This window comes from Microtus ochrogaster, linkage group LG3 (assembly GCF_000317375.1).
Source record: "Microtus ochrogaster isolate Prairie Vole_2 linkage group LG3, MicOch1.0, whole genome shotgun sequence".
Lineage (NCBI taxonomy): Eukaryota > Metazoa > Chordata > Mammalia > Rodentia > Cricetidae > Microtus > Microtus ochrogaster.
In genome coordinates this window covers 4,915,030-4,925,273 of record NC_022029.1, presented here as the reverse complement: position 1 = coordinate 4,925,273, position 10,244 = coordinate 4,915,030, and the positions used below count along the sequence as shown (strand labels likewise).

The following is a 10,244-nucleotide window of genomic DNA, read 5'->3' as shown; positions in this document are numbered from 1 at the left end:
CTGGCCTTTGTCCCCCGTGGGGGAGGCAGACTAGGAGCCCTTTTTCTTCTTTCTTTCTTTTTTTCTTTCTTTCTTTCTTTCTTTCTTTCCTTCCTTCCTTCTTTCTTTCTTTCTTTCTTTCTTTCTTTCTTTCTTTCTTTCTTTCTTTCTTTCTTTCTACCTTTCTTTTTCTTTTCACATGGAGGGGGTTTTTATTAGGGAAAAGGGAACATAAAAAGGGGGAAGGGGAGGGCGAAGGCTGGCCTCTCGGGACAGGAGCAGCAGAAAAAAAGAGAGAGGCAGGCAGAGAAGCAGAGAGAGAGAGAGAGAGAGAGAGAGAGAGAGAGAGAGAGAGAGAGGCCCTTTTAAAGGAAAGTAGTAAATGTGCCCAGGAGTTCCTCTTAGTGGCTACAACTGAGGTCATAGCCTGCTAGAACCCCAAGGGCATGCCAGGGCAGGTGTAGGGCAAAGTAAGCAAAACACATGCTGCTCAAGTCTGAGAATATAAATTCTATTTTTAGTATTATTATTTTACTACTTAAAAATACCAATCCAAATTCCCACTCCCTCCACATTCCTTCCCACTCCACCCCCTCCAATCCTAAAAGAGGGCAATACACTCCACCCTGTGTAAAGTCCAAGTACTTCCCCCTACATCTAGGTTGAGCAAAGAGAATAGGATCTCAAGAAGCCAGTACATGCAGCAGAGACACATCCCAGTGTCACTATCAGTGGGCCCTCAGTCTGCCCCAACTGTCAACCCCCTTCAGAGGGACTTGTGTGTTCCCATGCTCTTTCACTGCCAGTCCAGGTGGAGTTGCTGAGCTATCACTAGCTCAGGCAAACTGCCTCCGTGGATGAACCCCTCATGGTCTTGAATTTCTTGCTCATGCTCTCACTCCTTCCACTCTTCACCTGAAAAATGGATAAAGAAAGTGTGGCACATCTAGACATTATAGTACTACTCAGCGGTTAAAAAAAAGTGACATCTTGAACTTTGCATGCAAATGGATGGAATTAGAAAACACTATCCTGAGTGAGGTAACCCAGACCTAAAACAAACAAAAAAACAACACAAAACAACCCAAATATGGTATGTATTCACTCATAAGTGAATACTAGTCATAAACAAAGGACATCAAGCCTATAGTTCATAGTTCATGATTCTAGAGAAGCTAAGTAATAAGGTTAACCCAAGGAAACATATATAGACCCTCCTGAAAATTTTTGGGAGCATGGGAACGGGAGGTAGAAGGAAGAGGAGAATGGGTGTGTTAAGGAGAACTTGAGGGAATGGGATGGTCATGATGGAGGGAGGAAAGATATGAGTGCAAGAAAAGAGATATCCTGACTGAGGGAGCCATTATAGAGTTAGCAAGAGACCTGACTCTAGAAAAAAAGCCCAGAAATCCACAAGGATGACCCCAGCTAAGACCCTAAGCAATAGAGTAGAGGGTGTCTGGACTGGCTTTACCCTGTAGTCAGACTGATGATTACCTTAAATATCACCATAGAACCTTCATCCAACAACAGATAGAAACTGGACTGAGCTCCCGAGAATATAAATTCATTCCCTGGCATGATATAAAAGCTAGGCACAGTAATGTGTATCTTTATCCCCAACACTGAGAATGTAGATGGTTATTAAATACAAATGGATTTTGGCAACTCAAAGACCAGCCAGGGTAGATAATCAATAAACTTCAGGTTCAGTGAAAGATACTGGGTGTTGTTCATTTGTTTTTATTACTGTTTGTTTGTTTTCTTTTCTTGTTTCTTAAAAGCAAAGAGACCTAACGACAAAAACACTCAATGTCAACTCTTCTCTACAAGGGGTACACTCAAATATGTACTCCCCACCAGACACAAACATACACGCTCTCTCCTATCCCTGTCTCTCCCCAACAGGAATGCAAGAAGAGGCAAAACTGCACTGACTTTGCTAATTAATTGAAATAAACAATAAGAGAAATCAGAACACACTGGCATTTTTAATATTCAATCTGTTTTATTGGTGATATAAGAAGGAATTCCTATTTTCAAGAATTTCCTATCTTTAGTTTCTGAAGTACTGGGTTGAGATTTCTAGACTGAAATTGCGATCACAGTAATATCCAGAAATAAAAGAGAGACTGTGAGGTCACCAAAAAAAATTAAAATAAGTTGAGAACACTTTATTCACACAGGCATGGTCAGAGAGAGGACAACATTCCTAATAAATGTTGACTGAATCCCTATTCTGCACTCAGTGCCCATGTAGAATCCTTCTTAAAAACCACTTAGTCTGTGCCTTATATATTACCCCAAAAATAGCATTTCTATAGACACTAATATAATTGTAGCCCACCACAGTTGCACTGATGATCATCTGCAAATAACTTCTGGTGCCTGTGTGGTATGCTGCAATTTGTCCTATTAACATAAACTAAAGGAAAATGGTGCCACTTTAGCAGCAATCCTTACACATCCACCACGTTTGTAGATTCTTCTTTGTAAATAACTTCAGCCTTCCTTACGAATCATGAAATGTTTTCTGTGCCATAACGGGTCTATTGCAAGTGTTAATCATGAATGTTCAGCCTACTTTTCATTAAAATACATGAGCATAAAACTTAAATAGTATCATAACTTTCTCATCATTAGTCATTTTGCTTTCAGATAAGTCTGAGGGATTTAATAGCTTCACTTGCAGTTGAGCCGTAAGCACCCATGTTAGCATTAGATGAAGGCGGAAATCTTCATTATAAAGTCCATTTTCCTATGTGGGGAAAGCTAATTTGAAAATATCATGAGTTAGCTAAAAGCTCTCCATCATTTTCTTATTCTTTCCAGAGAGTAACAGCTAAGTAGAATGCTCCTAAAATTCCCATCTACATGTAAATGCTTCGGAAAGAGGCACTCACAGTTAACCTTCAGAAACACACTTCTGCCTATTGGAGACCTAGACAAGGCTCTTCAGAGACTAAGGTGACATGGCTATCAACAAGTTTATTTTTGATAATTTCTGAAACATCTAAGATTGTTGAAGTAATTTATTTGTGGGAGATATTTTGTGCGACAGGCAGAATAATTTAAGACTGAAAGAAAAATTCTACTTTGGGCATGTAGCACTATGTTGGCATTTTAGCAGCATAGTGACTTTGTATTTTTTAAATATACACGTCAGTGCAATTTGTAAATTAACATTTTGTTGAATAATTATTCTGGATTCCTAAATATGCCTCAAAATTAATAACAGTGAATGACTTCTTTCCATGATTTCAGCTACATGTCATCAAATCAGTTTGAACAGATGACATGGAAAATTTCAAAAAAAAAAAAACAAGCATTCAAAATTTTTGGTTAAATACAATATTATATTGAATTTATTTTTAGATATAATTAATTTCTCATCATTCCATGCTGTAAATCCAACTTTATTATGTTTTCATACATGGCTACCATAGGTGGGGTTATTAGAACACATTGTAGGAAATACTTTCATAATGTTGAACACGTGTCTATGGTAGTAAAAGCAATTTGGCAATTCTCAAATGAGCATAATATAATACTATAAAATACATGATATTTTTATAACCATGTTATGTGGTTGGGATAAATCAACTCATAAGAAAGGATTTCATTAGTCCCCATCCTTACCTGAAATGCTAGTGCTGATGGATGGCTCCTAGTATCATTTCTCAGGGACAAAAAGCCTTGCATGATATGAGTGTGTGGGTGTAGACCCATAGGAATAGACTAATTATTTTAGAATTCATAAAATCAAACTCCAAAACTTAATATATGTATATGTATATGCCTAAAAGTGATTTTGAAGTATGTAAAATGAATTAAGATATGAAAACAGATAATCCACTTCTACACAGCCTGAAGTTATTAAAGGTGTTATGTTAAAAACAATGTATAGTTTATGACTTCCACAACAGGTGAGTCATGAGTTTGGCATAAATCAACTGGTGTTACCTTCTTTCACAAGACTGTTCTATTAAATTGAATGAATTTACTACACTTCATTGTTGTTTGTTCCAGTCATATAAAATGACACATATTGTTAAAACCTAATTTCTTTATATTTCAAACAATTTTACTATAATGATTAGCTTGTTTTCCTTGTTAGCTGAGCTTTCAGAAATAAGCACATCTTATTAATTCATAAACAGATTATATAGACCAACATCAGTATAATTTGAACCTACACACTTGGTTTGAAGTCACTTCCTTCCATATCCTAACAATGCCCCAAGGGTCATCTCACTCTTCATTGTCATTATATCACATAGCCTATTGAATTCTTTGCCTGGACATTCTACTTTACATCTAAGTCATGCATGTTGAAGAAATTTCATTCAAATCCAGAAATACCACTGTTAAAATTGCATTGAACAAACAATCACCTCAAATAGATAAACAACAAATTGTGAGGGTTTCCTCTAATCCTTCAATTGTCTTTTTCTCAAATAAATTTGGGTATCTACCACAATCCTAATATGTATCATGCATTTGATTAAAGTTTTTGTCTTCTTCATCTAATCAAGACTAACAAGTGCTCCTTTATTCAAATATTATCAATAAAATATCAGAATACAACAGACTTTTACCTTGTTTCTATGTAGTAAGAGAGCAAAATCATGTATTAATTCCACAATTAAACATAACATGATTAATATATGAGTACATGTTTCTAAGAATTATGTATGACTTAAGATTTCAGTTGTAAGGTTTTGTTACTTTCCTGAAAATATATGCACAAGGACAACAAAGAAAGAGAGCAAATGAATGGTAATGAAACTGACAAATTTTGAGAATAGTAAAGAGTAAATAGAAGATAAGCAAACCCCAATATAGTGAATAAATACAACAGCAGAGCTGAAGAAAATAACTGAGGAGACCTCAGAATGTATAGAAACGCTGAGGGTAGAAAAACCAACTATGAAAATAAAAAAAATATATACTCATAATGAGAAAAGATTGAGCAAAGGGCTTCAGTGTTTCAGAGATCAAGATCAAATGTTGCAGATAAATTTAGATAAGTATTAACTTAGGAACTGAAACATCGTTGGTCATTTTGTAAAATGCATTACAAAGAAATAAAGAGAAGAAACTAAGATACATCTATTTGAAGATTGATCATTCTGATGGCAAAAGCTGATGGTGTAGAGAAAAGTCAGAAAATCAGATCCATGATCGGAGTAGGTGAGAAAGAAATGAGTTGGATTTGTAGCTGGAAGCAATGGCTGGAGATGGTAATCAGTCTTGATTAGAAATCTATGAGTAAATTTATTAGCATATATCTGAATCTTAAGCACCATTTTAACTAAAAACATAAATACAAATGTGTAAGATAATACATTTTAATTGAAATACATTACTTACATTACTTCATTCTTAATCTGAATGAGGTCGATTTATATATTTTCTTTGGTTATAAAATCTAAATGCTTCTTTTTCCATAATACTCTGTTCTTGTCAATTATCTTATCTTGTATTCCTATTTTAAACTTCTTGTTGAAATTCAGTCATGCATTCACAAAGTTGAGGAGTATTCTCATGGATATCTGGCTTGGATTACGATTCAGTCGACATGTTAAACTAGACTCCTCATCCCCCATCCCCGCCAAAGCTCAATGTTAATAAGCTTTGTAACTTTCTTTTATCAATTACAGCCCTCTGCCATATAGCCAAAGAGCATCACTATATAGAATCCTTCACTGTGAGCTGTGATATTAAGTTGAATGCCCTTCATTTTCACTTTCTTTCCCACCTCACTTTCTTGTTACTGTGATGCTCTATGTTACTTCAAACACACTTTCAGAGTGCACATTGGCTATCACTGCATTTGTTTTTTTTTTTTTTTGCTAAAATGATTGTCTTAGTTCATTTTCTTTTCTTGTTTACTCTCTGATGAGCAATTCACTTTAAGTTTAAACAAAAGGGAAAAAGTCTTAATTCTAACAATTAAGAAACAAAAGTAAAAAATCTTAACAAAAATATTTGTGGGTTGGAGAGATGGCTCAGCAGTTAAGTGTACTTTGCTGCTTTTGTGGAAGATCATGGGTTGGTTCCCACCTACCACACGGCAGCTTAGAACAAACCATTTGTCCAGTTTCTGGGGACCTGCTGTTCTCTTCTTGCTTCCCTAAGCACTAGATGTACACACAGTACATATGCATATATGCAGTCAAACTTACACACTTAAAATATAACTGAATAAATAATTTAAAAATGTTTTATATATCTGCCTACCTCATTACCATTTCTTTGTATATCTTTCTTACAAAGTTCCCTAATAGTTTAGTTTATATGAACTATTCACACCATCTTCACTTCATTTGTGTTAGTCCAGCCCCAGTTAAATTCATCCATAAATAGATTTCATCAGAACTACGATGTCCTATGACAGCCTGCTGTTTATTTTATTAGCTAATCATCCTTATTTGAAGACCCATAAGAGGAATGTGGATGTCTGTGAGCTGAAGACCAGCCCAAGCTACTAGGCGTGTTTCTAGGACATTTCAAAACAAACAAACAAATAACAACAATAAGAGCAAGCAAACATCCTTATTTGGCATAACTGAGCAGTGCTTTGAAATTCTCTTCATTTAATTTCCTGGACACCTTTACTGTATTGTTTTCTTCCCTTCCCTCTTCCCTCTTATTTTATATATCCTTCACTCCTCATCCCAGTTTGTAGAAATTTTGGTGATGAAATGCCCTGATGCTTAGTAGTTTTTTCTTTCTTAATTTAGTAATTGTAGGTGGAGACTGCTCATTTGTTCCCTGCTGTCCAGACCCAAATAATAACACAGAAATTATATTAATTATTACAGCACTGTTTGGCCAACAGCTTAGGCATACTTCCAGATAACTCTTCCATTTTAAATTTACCCATCATTATTAATGTGTGTATTGCCATGAGGCCATGCCTTACGGGTAAGGCTCTGGCTGGTAGCTGGACTCCTTTGCAGCATCTCTGACTCCACCTTCTTTCTCTCTATATCTCTGTTTGGATTTCCTGCCTGGCTTTAATCTACTAAACCAATGGCTGAAACAGCTTCTTTAATAAACAATGGCAATAAAACACATTCATAGCTTACAGAGGGGAATTCTACATCATCTCCTCATCTCTGCCTAAATAAAATGGAAGGTATTAATTTTAAGATAGTAAAATTACATATAACAAAACATGATGGAGGAAGGTCATTGGTTGATTTAATAAAGAAGCTGCTTGACCTGATAGGTTAGAACGTAAGTGGGAGGAGCAGAATGCTGGGCAGAAGAGGAAGTGAGGTCAGAGACTCGACAGCTCTCCTCTCGCGGGCAGAGGCGAGAGCTCTGCTCTCTGAGGCACACGCGATGAAGCTCCGACCCAGGATGGATGTAGGCTAGAATCTTCCCGGTAAGTGCACCTTGGGGTGCGACACACATGATTGGAAATGGGTTAGTCCAGGTGCGAGAGTTAGCCGAGAAAAGGGCTAGAGCTAAAGAGCCAAGCAGTGTTTAAAAGAATACAGTGTCCGTGTAATTATTTCGGGGCATAAGCTAGCCGAGTGGGCGGCTGGGGCGTTGGGGATGCAGCCCCGCCGCTCATATTTCAACAAAAACAGGTATCAAACAAGAATTACAGTTACAGTATTTATATCTACTTTATTTTATCAGGAGGACTAGAGAGTCTCTACCCATACTATAGTCCAGACTAGATTATACTTTATTAACTACTTTCCTATATGACAATGTTTTCCACCTCTAGGTAAATGAATCATTCAGCTCAGGTCCATGTATATATTTACCTTACACATCCCATAAATTTTTGGTCTTAAAGGCTATGTGTCATGCTTTTCTTAATAAGTGCAACTGCCTAACATATTAAGTAGTAAGCTGTTTCTTTAATTCATGTTGATACATGTACATTATTATTCTCCATTTACACAATATAAGTTATACATTAACCACCCTCATGGTCACTGCCTTCATGGGAGTGCTTTTTTAAAGTGGTTAGATAGTAGATATGGTAATACATACTTTTGTAACCATCATTGGATGAGAAAAAAATCTAGTAGGAATCAAAACCGACTTTGAACATGAATTTTAAAATAATAGAAGTTATGGCTTACTCTTTGTAAACATGAAAGTAATTAGATACTTCATAATTCTCTGTTCCAGCCATAGCAATTAAAACAGACAATGTAATACATGCTAGAATTAAGAGAATCCCAGACTGTTACAGGTATGGAACAAAATACATGCAGGGTAGTGCTCTGTTCAGTGAGAACTTTGACTCCATTATTTTCTATTGAATACGGTGAATTTCCATGTAGGTGCTGCGATTTAAACCCCTGTCCTTTGGCAGAGTACTCAGAGTGGCTAGTGCTCTTAACCACTGAGATATCCCTCCAGCCCCACAAAGAAGGGTTTTTAGCCAGAGTAAATAAGGACATAGTGATCCAGACAATATAAGGATTAGATTTTCTTCCTAGAGTTCAGTGAATACAAAAGAACTATTGCAATGAGACTGTTTTCATTTTCTTCACCATGTCAAGAACATGAATGCTTTGCTAACTTCAATAGGATATGTTTTGTATGAAAAATATTAAAAGTATTAAAAAATCTATGGTATCCTTATTTGTCTTTGTATGAACTAAACATGAATTATCATATAATAGTAAATTCTGAAATAGTTTTCTTTAAATCCTCTACTAATTAAAAAAAATTATTAACCTATGTTTCATTGTATTCTTGCAAAAAATTATGGTGGAAAATATAAAAAGCATAAATGCATCTATTGAAGTCCTGAAAGTAGAGAATGATCTATATTTTTGTCTATTAAATGGTAACATTTCTGGTGGAAATACATTAAAAATTATTAGAAGCCCAGTGAACTATGAATTTTTCAAGCATGCACCTAGTGTTTTGTTCTTCTTCAGGTAGCAATGGAAAAATCCTCCCTTCATATTCTTCGTGCCTTCTCTATGTTACATAGCATTCCCTAATTTAATACCCTAACTCCTGGAGTGCACTTGTTTAGTCTTCACAATTACCTTCTCAAACTCAGGTAATATTGCAGATATCCAGAATTGTTCTTTCTCCCCTTCTCTTCACATCCATTGTTTCTGTTTAGGTACTTACACTGATCTATCTTCTTTCGACTGTCTGAACATTAGTTTTACATTTCTTTTTGAAATTTCTGATTATACAGTTATATGTCATATAGCTTCAATACTATGTTTTAATGCAACTTCAAACTACTGTATTTAATGTAAATCTCAGACTACATTGAGTCTAAATTCTAAAGCTGACTTTCTTTCAACAATATCCAGAGCATAGACTATCACTGTTGTATTCATCTTTTGCTTAAATTAAGAGCACAAGCTTCTACTTCATTACCACCTTCCTTATCGTTATAACCATTTTCAGAATTATTTTCATGCAAATTCTAGTTATGTGGTAATTTCCTCTGTGACTGTGACCCCTTGTTGGATTCCTGTAGTCACTGTTTAAGTGACACTCCCATAGCTAAGCAAGCCACACTTAGAGTCAATGTCTATACTTTTAAGAAAAATAATCATTCAATATTTCAGACTTGTGGATTTAAGTGTTTTAGATAAATCTCCACTGCTCCAAGACACATTTTCCTTGACTTCAGTGGTTCTTTCTCTTCTAGTGTTTGGCTATAAATCACTTCTCTATTGATTTTTTATCATTATTTCAGTGAAAAATCCATTCAAAACAGCATGATAATTTGAAAACATCATAAGCAAAGACTTTATCTAAAGTATTATTATCTCCAGAAAAACATATTTTGAGAGTAAAATGTTCATTAGACCATGTCTTGAATCCTAAAGAAAAACTCCATCTTCAAACAAATTGTCTTCAGATATAACAAGACAAGTAAATGATCTGTTAATGCAAATTAAGGCAAGTTACTGCCAGAACTAATTTTAAAGGAATGGCTACATTTGGACTACCATGCTGAAGAGCAGCACTATAGGTAGTAGGAGGAACAAATTTGATTTCCTTGTCATAATATCATAATGATTATTCTTACTAATCAAGTGACATAAAAATAGTGATGAAAAGCTAACTGTCAAAATTCTAATGTCACTCTGGTACCTTAATCCATAATAGTATCCCTCAGTTCTGACAATTATTCTTTATAGTTTATCAGAAAGTCATGTGATTCTTTAAACATTCAGATCTGGCAATTCCACATAGATTGGCGATCCCCACTTTGCTTCAGACCATGACATCAATACTCTTTTTTTTTTTTT

At 35.4% G+C, this 10,244-nt stretch overlaps 1 protein-coding gene across 2 annotated transcripts in view; it reads right to left on the bottom strand.

Moving 5' to 3' along the window:
- Positions 1–10,244, bottom strand: part of Csmd3 (CUB and Sushi multiple domains 3) — a 952,990-nt gene that overhangs the window by 687,118 nt on the left and 255,628 nt on the right. The window lies entirely within an intron of this gene.